Source organism: Oncorhynchus kisutch, unplaced genomic scaffold (genome assembly GCF_002021735.2).
Source record: "Oncorhynchus kisutch isolate 150728-3 unplaced genomic scaffold, Okis_V2 scaffold3909, whole genome shotgun sequence".
NCBI classification, from domain to species: domain Eukaryota; kingdom Metazoa; phylum Chordata; class Actinopteri; order Salmoniformes; family Salmonidae; genus Oncorhynchus; species Oncorhynchus kisutch.
The window spans coordinates 297,526-306,926 of NW_022265854.1; the positions used below are offsets into that span (position 1 = coordinate 297,526).

At 43.3% G+C, this 9,401-nt stretch overlaps 1 pseudogene; it reads right to left on the reverse strand.

The window, feature by feature from the left end:
• Positions 1-1,452: 1,452 nt before the first annotated feature.
• On the reverse strand, positions 1,453-2,281 carry LOC109887662 (ladderlectin-like; annotated as a pseudogene).
• Positions 2,282-9,401: the final 7,120 nt, after the last annotated feature.

Here is a 9,401-nt window from a genome sequence, read left to right on the forward strand (position 1 = left end):
TCTTATTGTTGTGTGAGGGTCTCTCCCTATCTTATTGTTGTGTGAGGGACTCTCCCTATCTTATTGTTGTGTGAGGGACTCTCCCTATCTTATTGTTGTGTGAGGGTCTCTCCCTATCTTATTGTTGTGTGAGGGTCTCTCCCTATCTTATTGTTGTGTGAGGGTCTCTCCCTATCTTATTGTTGTGTGAGGGTCTCTCCCTATCTTATTGTTGTGTGAGGGTCTCTCCCTATCTTATTGTTGTGTGAGGGTCTCTCCCTATCTTATTGTTGTGTGAGGGTCTCTCCCTATCTTATTGTTGTGTGAGGGTCTCTCCCTATCTTATTGTTGTGTGAGGGTCTCTCCCTATCTTATTGTTGTGTGAGGGTCTCTCCCTATCTTATTTGTTGTGTGAGGGTCTCTCCCTATCTTATTGTTGTGTGAGGGTCTCTCCCTATCTTATTGTTGTGTGAGGGTCTCTCCCTATCTTATTGTTGTGTGAGGGTCTCTCCCTATCTTATTGTTGTGTGAGGGTCTCTCCCTATCTTATTGTTGTGTGAGGGTCTCTCCCTATCTTATTGTTGTGTGAGGGTCTCTCCCTATCTTATTGTTGTGTGAGGGTCTCTCCCTATCTTATTGTTGTGTGAGGGTCTCTCCCTATCTTATTGTTGTGTGAGGGTCTCTCCCTATCTTATTGTTGTGTGAGGGTCTCTCCCTATCTTATTGTTGTGTGAGGGTCTTTCCCTATCTTATTGTTGTGTGAGGGTCTCTTCCCTATCTTATTGTTGTGTGAGGGTCTCTCCCTATCTTATTGTTGTGTGAGGGTCTCTCCCTATCTTATTGTTGTGTGAGGGTCTCTCCCTATCTTATTGTTGTGTGAGGGTCTCTCCCTATCTTATGTTGTGTGAGGGTCTCTCCCTATCTTAACTCTCCGTCCCTGTGACTCTGCCTTTTCTTTCTAATCTGCTTTTTACTCTTCAGTCCTTCATTCTAGGGAGTAATATAATCTCTCTCTCTCTCTCTCTCTCTCTCTCTCTCTCTCATGGATTTAGCCTCAGATATGAAAGACAGGGAACGGTAACACTTTACAATAAGGGTATATTAGTTAATGCATTAGTTAACCTGAATAAATAAATAATTCATTGAATATCTACTAAGTATTTATTAATTGTATGCATAATTACTAAACCATAAAAAATGCATTAATAATTATTTTAAAAAGCTGATAATTCATGTTAATAGTTATATAACTGGAATTTCCTGCATCTAAACCATTCAGAAACAAATGGTCTGTTAGGAAGAGAGTTAACCATTGTTAACAGTATGATAAGGTTTTATCATGTATCAATTATTTTTAGTGATGCAGGTTCATGTTATTGAGAGATTGTCTTTATTCTAGTTTATAATATCTTACCATTGACTAACTGATGTGCCATGACAACTAGTTAAGCAATAGGAAATGAAGAAAAACGATTCAGTCATTTATCTTTAATTTCAAAAGCAGGATTAGCAACATCACACAGTTTCATCACAAGTTTAGGTAATGGTGAGCTGCAGTGAGTGACAGATCTTGGTTTGAGTATTGAAGTGTAGACTGTTGACCTCTGGAGGTGAGAGGTGAAGTAGACTGTTGACCCCTGGAGGTGAGAGTTGAAGTGGCTGGGTCATTTCCTAGCCTACATTCTTCTGGAACAGAGAGATGTAAACTTCCACTCACAGGGCACGTCGAACCAGAGCTTCTCACTTGCAGCGTTCATCTGCAGACAGTCCTCTCCTTCTCCAGCGTTATTGGGGCTCACCAATGTTCCAGTTAGTGTAGTCAAATCTGGACCCATCTGACCACATCCATAAGCCCTCCTTGACTGCATCAAAACCTCCAATCCAGGTATCAGGTAAGTGGCCATTGGTATTCTTTGTTAGTGCTTGCATGAACTGGTACTCTAAAAGGTTATTCACGGATGCTAGGTTTCCACCAAGTGCCAACAGTTTTGCTCAGAATCTGACCATGACTGCGGAATGCTGACAAACCTGAAACAGCGTGATCCATATGGGTGCCAGTCTGAGGGACATGACATTTCCTTTGTCCCCTGCTGTACTGCTGCTACCTGAGCCCCGACAGGAGGAGTCTGTTCCACCTCAGTCTTCAGTAAGGGTTCTAAACCAAGCAGCTGGGTCAGGTTTGCGTCGCCCAGTGCAATGACAGCACTCAGAAGCAGAAGGACGGCCAACTTCTCCATGGTAATCTTTTCCTGTCAGAGAAGGAATCACAGGTGGTCTGTAGGTTCTGTTCAGCTTGAGAAAGAGGAACACTTTTATACATGCAGCTCACCAAGCCACAAGGACGAAGCACAAAAAAACGTGTTGACACTGATTCCAATGTACCAAAAAACATGTTGACACTGATTCTATATCATGTTGGCAAATGTATGCTAATCCTTTTGGCAAATATACACTGAGTGTACAAAACATTAAGGTCACCTGCTCTTTCCATGACCTAGACTGACCAGGTGAATCCACTTTAATCAGTGTAGATAAAGGGGAGGAGACAGGTTAAAAAAATATGTTGGAGCCTTGAGACAACTGAGAGATGGATTGTGTGTGTGCCATTCAGAGGGTGAAGACAATTTAAGTGTCTTTAAACGGGGTATGATAGTAGGTGCCAGATGCACCTGTTCATGTCAAGAATTGCAACGCTGCTGGGTTTTCACGCTCAACAGTTTCCAGTGTGTACAAAACAATAACAACACCTTCCTAATATTGAGTTGCAGCTCCCCCCACCGAATACGAAGAATCAACATGATTGTCTAGGCAATAACAAAATTGCTCAAACATACAAGTATTTCACACCATTTTAAAGATAAACTTCTTGTTAATCCAACCAGTATCCAATTTCAGATAGGCTTTACAGCAAAAGCACGACAACCGATTATGTTCGGTCACCGTCAAGTCACAGAAAAACACAGCCATTTTTTCCAGCCAAAGAGAGGGGTCACAAAATTCAGAAATAGAGAGAATTAATCACTAACCTTTGATGATCTTCATCAGATGACACTCATAGGACTTCATGTTACACAATACATGTATGTTTTTGTTTGATAAAGTTCATATTTACATAAAAGAATCTCAGTATACATTGGCACGCTATGTTCAATAGTTCCAAAAACATCCGGTGATTTTGCAGAGAGCCACATCACTTTACAGAAATACTCATAATAAACGTTGATCAAAGATACAAGTTGTCACGTTCTGTCCATCGTTCGTATGTGTTTTCCTTGTTTTAGTGTTGGTCAGGACGTGAGCTGGGTGGGCATTCTATGTTGTGTGTCTGGTTTGTCTATTTCTATGTTTGGCCTGCTATGGTTCTCAATCAGAGGCAGGTGTTAGTCATTGTCTCTGATTGGGAACCATATTTAGGTAGCCTGTTTTGTGTTGGGTTTTGTGGGTGATTGTTCCGGTCTCTGTGTTTGCACCAGATAGGACTGTGCAAACAGTTTTTTAAGGTTTTCACTTTTCTTGTCTTTATTAAAAACATGAATAACCACCACGCTGCATTTTGGTCCGCCTCTCCTTCAGATGAAGAAAACCGTTACACAAGTGTTATGCATGGAATTTTAGATCCAATTCTCCTTAATGCAACCGCTGTGTCAGATTTCAAAAAAGCTTTACGGAAAACGCAAACCATGCAATAATCTGAGTACGGTGCTTAGAGACCAAAGAAGCCAAAAAGATATCCGCCATATTGTGCAGTCAACAGAAGTCAGAAATAACATTATAAATATTCACTTACCTTCATCAGAATGCACTCCCTGTCACGCCCTGGCCATAGAGGCTTTTATTCTCTATTTTGGTTAGGCCAAGGTGTGACTAGGGTGGGCATTCTATGTTCTGTTTCTATGTTTTGTATTTCTTTGTTTTTGGTAGGGTATGGTTCTCAATCAGGGACAGCTGTCTATCGTTGTCTCTGATTGGGAACCATACTTAGGTAGCTCTTGCCCACGGGTTTTGTGGGTAGTTAATTTCTGTTTAGTGTTTTTCACCTTTCAGGACTGTCCCTTTGTTATTTTTGTATTTAGTGTTCAGTGACAATAAACAAATATGACGTACAACGCTGCATCTTGGTCCTCACCTTCTTCCACAGAAAGCCGTTACACTCCCAGAAATACCAGTTCCACAATAAATGTTTGTTTTGTTCGATAATGTCCATCATTTAAGTCCAAATTGCTTCTTGTGTTAGTGCATTTGGTAAACAAATCCAAACTCACGAAGCGCATTCACCAGTTGCAGACAAAGTCCAAAAGTTACGTTACAGTCCATAGAAACATGTCAAACGAAGTGTAGAATCAATCTTTAGGATGTTTTTATCATAAATCTTCAATAATGTTCCAACCGGAGAATTCCTTTGTCTGTAGCATTGCAATGGAAAGCAGGTCGCTCTCACGTGAATGAGCAGGGCAAAAAAAAGAAGCAATGGAACGCAGCCACAACACATGTGAAATGCGCGTGACCAGCTCGTGGCTCTCTGCCAGACACCTGACTCATTCTCCTCTCATTCGGCCCCCACCTCACAGTAGAAGCATCAAACAAGGTTCTACAACACATGTGAAATGCGCATGACCAGCTCGTGGCTCTCTGCCAGACACCTGACTCATTCCCCTCTCATTCGCAGCTACAACACATGTGAATGCGCGTGACCAGCTCGTGGCTCTCTGCCATACACCTGACTCATTCTCCTCTCATTCGCAGCTACAACACATGTGAAATGCGCGTGACCAGCTCGTGGCTCTCTGCCATACACCTGACTCATTCTCCTCTCATTTCGGCCCCACCTCACAGTAGAAGCATCAAACAAGGTTCTAAAGACTGTTGATATCTAGTGGAAGCCTTAGGAAGTGCAACATGATCAATATCCCACTGTATCAATAGGGAATGATTTGAAAAAACGACCAACCTCTGCCAAATGATTTCTGTTATACTCACAGACATACTCACAGACATCATTCAACAGTTTTTAGAAAGTTCCGAGCATATATTAGCAACTGGGACTGAGTAGCAGGCAGTTTACTCTGGGCACCTTATTCATCTAAGCGTACTCAATACTGCACCCAGCAAAATATTCCTGACATTTAATCCTAGTAAAATTCCCTGTCTTAGGTCAGTTAGGATCACCACTTTTTTTAAAGAATGTGAAATGTCAGAATGATAGTAGAGAGAATGACTTATTTCAGATGTTGTTTCTTTAATCAGAAAAAAAAACTAAATGTAAGTGTAATGTCTAGTTAACTAGGCAAGAGTCAGTTATAAATAATATTTACAGTTGACGGCCTACCCCGGCGGGGTAATGTGCATCGCCCCTATGGGACTCAGGGCCGAGATGTGATGCAGCCTGGATTTGAACCAGCGACTGTAGTGGTGCCTCTTGCACTGAAATGCAGTGCCTTAGACCACTGCAGCACACTCAGGAGCCAAGTGTGTGTGTGTGTGTGTGTGTGTGGTGTTGTGTGTGTGTGTGTGTGTGTGTGTGTGTGTGTGTGTGTGTGTGTGTGTGTGTGTGTGTGTGTGTGTGTGTGTCCTTTGTGTCTGCACCAGTTAAGGGAAGGGTGAGCAGTGTGGTTGAGGTTAGGATTAAAATCTAATTGTATTACTTTGTGCCTGTTCCAGTTAGTGACCACTATGCTGAACTGCCTCCAGGGCAAGATTCATGACAATAAGTGCCAATCTGCCTCCAGGGCAAGATTCATGACAATAGATGCCAATCTGCCTCCCAGTCATCCACTCCTTATCTTTACAAGGCTGCAGAACATACAAGCTAGTGTTGTGCGGGTTCTCTCATAACCTCAGTCCCCAGGTGGGTAGATGGCAGGTTGAATAAAGAGAAGCTAGTGATGTGGGGGTTCTCTCATAACCCTCAGTCCCCAGGTGGGTAGATGGCAGGTTGAATAAAGAGAAGCTAGTGATGTGGGGGTTCTCTCATAACCCTCAGTCCCCAGGTGGGTAGATGGCAGGTTGAATAAAGAGAAGCTAGTGATGTGGGGGTTCTCTCATAACCTCAGTCCCCAGGTGGGTAGATGGCAGGTTGAATAAAGAGAAGCTAGTGATGTGGGGGTTCTCTCATAACCCTCAGTCCCCAGGTGGGTAGATGGCAGGTTGTATAAAGAGAAGCTAGTGATGTGGGGGTTCTCTCATAACCCTCAGTCCCCAGGTGGGTAGATGGCAGGTTGGATAAAGAGAAGCCAGTGATGTGGGGTTCTCTCATACCCTCAGTCCCCAGGTGGGTAGATGGCAGGTTGAATAAAGAGAAGCTAGTGATGTGGGGGTTCTCTCATAACACTCAGTCCCCAGGTGGGTAGATGGCACTTTGAATAAAGAGAAGCTAGTGATGTGGGGGTTCTCTCATAACCCTCAGTCCCCAGGTGGGTAGATGGCAGGTTGATTAAAGAGAAGCTAGTGATGTGGGGGTTCTCTCATAACCCTCAGTCCCCAGGTGGGTAAGATGGCAGGTTGAATAAAGAGAAGCTAGTGATGTGGGGGTTCTCTCATAACCCTCAGTCCCCAGGTGGGTAGATGGCAGGTTGAATAAAGAGAAGCTAGTGATGTGGGGGTTCTCTCATAACCCTCAGTCCCCAGGTGGGTAGATGGCAGGTTGTATAAAGAGAAGCTAGTGATGTGGGGGTTCTCTCATAACCCTCAGTCCCCAGGTGGGTAGATGGCAGGTTGAATAAAGAGAAAATATACATTTATGTACAGTTGATATTGGAAGTGTATACATACATTCCCTGTCTTAGGTCAGGTAGGATCACCACTTTATTTTAAGAATGTGAAATGTCAGAATAATAGTAGAGAAAATTATTTATTTCAGCTTTTATTTCTTTCATCACATTCCCAGTGGGTCAGAAGTTTACATAAACTCAATTAGTATTTAGTAGCATTACCTTTAAATTGTTGCACTTGGGACATACTGTACGTTTTGGGAAGCCTTCCACAAGCTTCCCACAATAAGTTGGGTGAATTTTGGCCATTCCTCCTGACAGAGCTGGTGTAACTGAGTCAGGTTTGTAGTCCTCCTTGCTCGCACACACTTTTTCAGTTCTGCCCACAAATTTTCTATGGAATTGAGGTCAGGGCTTTGTGATGGGCACTCCATTACTTGACTTTGTTGCCCTTAAGCCATTTTGCTTGGGGTCATTGTCTATTTGGAAGACCCATTTGCACCAAGCTTTAACATTTGCACCAAACTTTAACTTTAACATGAAGCCATCTATTTTGTGAAGTGCACCAGTCCCTCCTGCAGCAAAGAACCCCTACAACATGATGCTGCCACCCCCATGCATCATGGTTGGGATGGTGTTCTTTAGCTTGCAAGCCTCCCCCTTTTTCCTCCAAACATAACGATGGTCATTATGGCCAAAGAGTTCTATTTTTGTTTCATCAGACCAGAGGACATTTCTCCAAAATGTACGATATTTGTCCTCATGTGCAGATGCAAACCGTAGTCTGGCTTTTCTATGGTGGTTTTGGAGCAGTGGCTTCTTCCTTGCTGAGTGGCCTTTCAGGTTATGTCAATATAGGACCCGTTTTACTGCGGATATAGATACTTTTGTACCTGTTTCCTCCAGCATCTTCACAAGGTCCTTTGCTGTTGTCCTAGGATTGATTTGCACTTTTCACAACAAAGTACGTTCCTCTCTAGGAGACAGAACGCGTCTCCTTCCTGAGCAATATGACGGCTTCGCGGCTGCGTGGTGTTGCGTACTATTGTTTGCACAGATGGCCGTGGTACCTTCAGGCGTTTGGAAATTGCTCACAAGTATGAACCAGACTTGTGGAGGTTTACAATTTTTCCTGAGGTCTTGGCTGATTCCTTTTGATTTTCCCATGATGTCAAGCAACTAGCTGACTTTGAAGGTAGGCCTTGAAATACATCCACAGGTACACCTCCAATTGACTCAAATTATGTTAATTAGCCTATCAGAAGCTTCTAAATCCATGACATAATTTTCTGGAATTTTCCAAGCTGTTTAAAGGCACAGTCGACTAAGTGTATGTACACTTCTGGCCCACAGTATTTGTGATACAGTAAATTAGAAGTTAAATAATCTGTCATTAACAATTGTTGGAAAAATGCACAAAGTAGATGTCCTAACCGACTTGCCAAAACTATAGATTGATAACATAAAATTTGTGGCGTAGTTGAAAAATTTGTTTTACTGACTCCAACCTAAGTGTATGTAAACTTCCGACTTCAACTGTATAAGCCTACTCACAATCCATACGTACATGGACTTGATGTACACCTAGAACTAAATATGTAATTTAATTATAGGTTGGCCTTTTTCTCTTATTCCAGGCTTCATCAAACAAATGGTCAAACTTGAATATAGACAAACAACTTTCAGGTTTTCCTCTTCGATCAGCCAAATAATGCCAGGGTTCTCCCAGGCCCTCCCACCTAGTGGGCTGTCTGGAATAGAAACACCTGTTTATATAATAATGCCAGGGTTCTCCCAGGCCTCCCACCTAGTGGGCTGTCTGGAATAGAAACACCTGTTATATATAATAATGCCAGGGTTCTCCCAGGCCCTCCCACCTAGTGGGCTGTCTGGAATAGAAACACCTGTTATATAATAATGCCAGGGTTCTCCAGGCCCTCCCAACCTAGTGGGCTGTCTGGAATAGAAACACCTGTTTATATAATAATGCCAGGGTTCTCCCAGGCCTCCCACCTAGTGGGCTGTCTGGAATAGAAACATGTGTATATATAATAATGCCAGGGTTCTCCCAGGCCCTCCCACCTAGTGGGCTGTCTGGAATAGAAACACCTGTATATATAATAATGCCAGGGTTCTCCCAGGCCCTCCCACCTAGTGGGCTGTCTGGAATAGAAACACCTGTTATATAATAATGCCAGGGTTCTCCCAGGCCCTCCCTACCTGATGGCTGTCTGGAATAGAAAACCTGTTTATAATAATGCCAGGGTTTCCCAGGCCCTCCCACCTAGTGGGCTGTCTGGAATAGAACACCTGTTTTTATAAAATGCCAGGGTTCTCCCAGGCCCTCCCACCTAGTGGGCTGTCTGGAATAGAAACATGTGTATATAATAATGCCAGGGTTCTCCCAGGCCTCCCACCTATGGGCTGTCTGGAATAGAAACACCTGAATAGTTGACTCTGTTGACAACGGAGGGGCAATGTCCCTGTTCTTACCTGTATACATAGTGATCTAATAGCGGCCTGTTGACACACGGAGGGGCAGTGTCCCTGTTCTTACCTGTATACATAGTGATCTCTAATAGCGGCCTGTTGACACACGGAGGGTCAATATCCCTGTTCTTCCTGTATACATAGTGATCTCCAGCTGTATGGTGGACATAAGCTTTAACCGCAGGGTAAATGTTCCTGTGTGTGAAGGGGGGGGGGGGGGGGGGT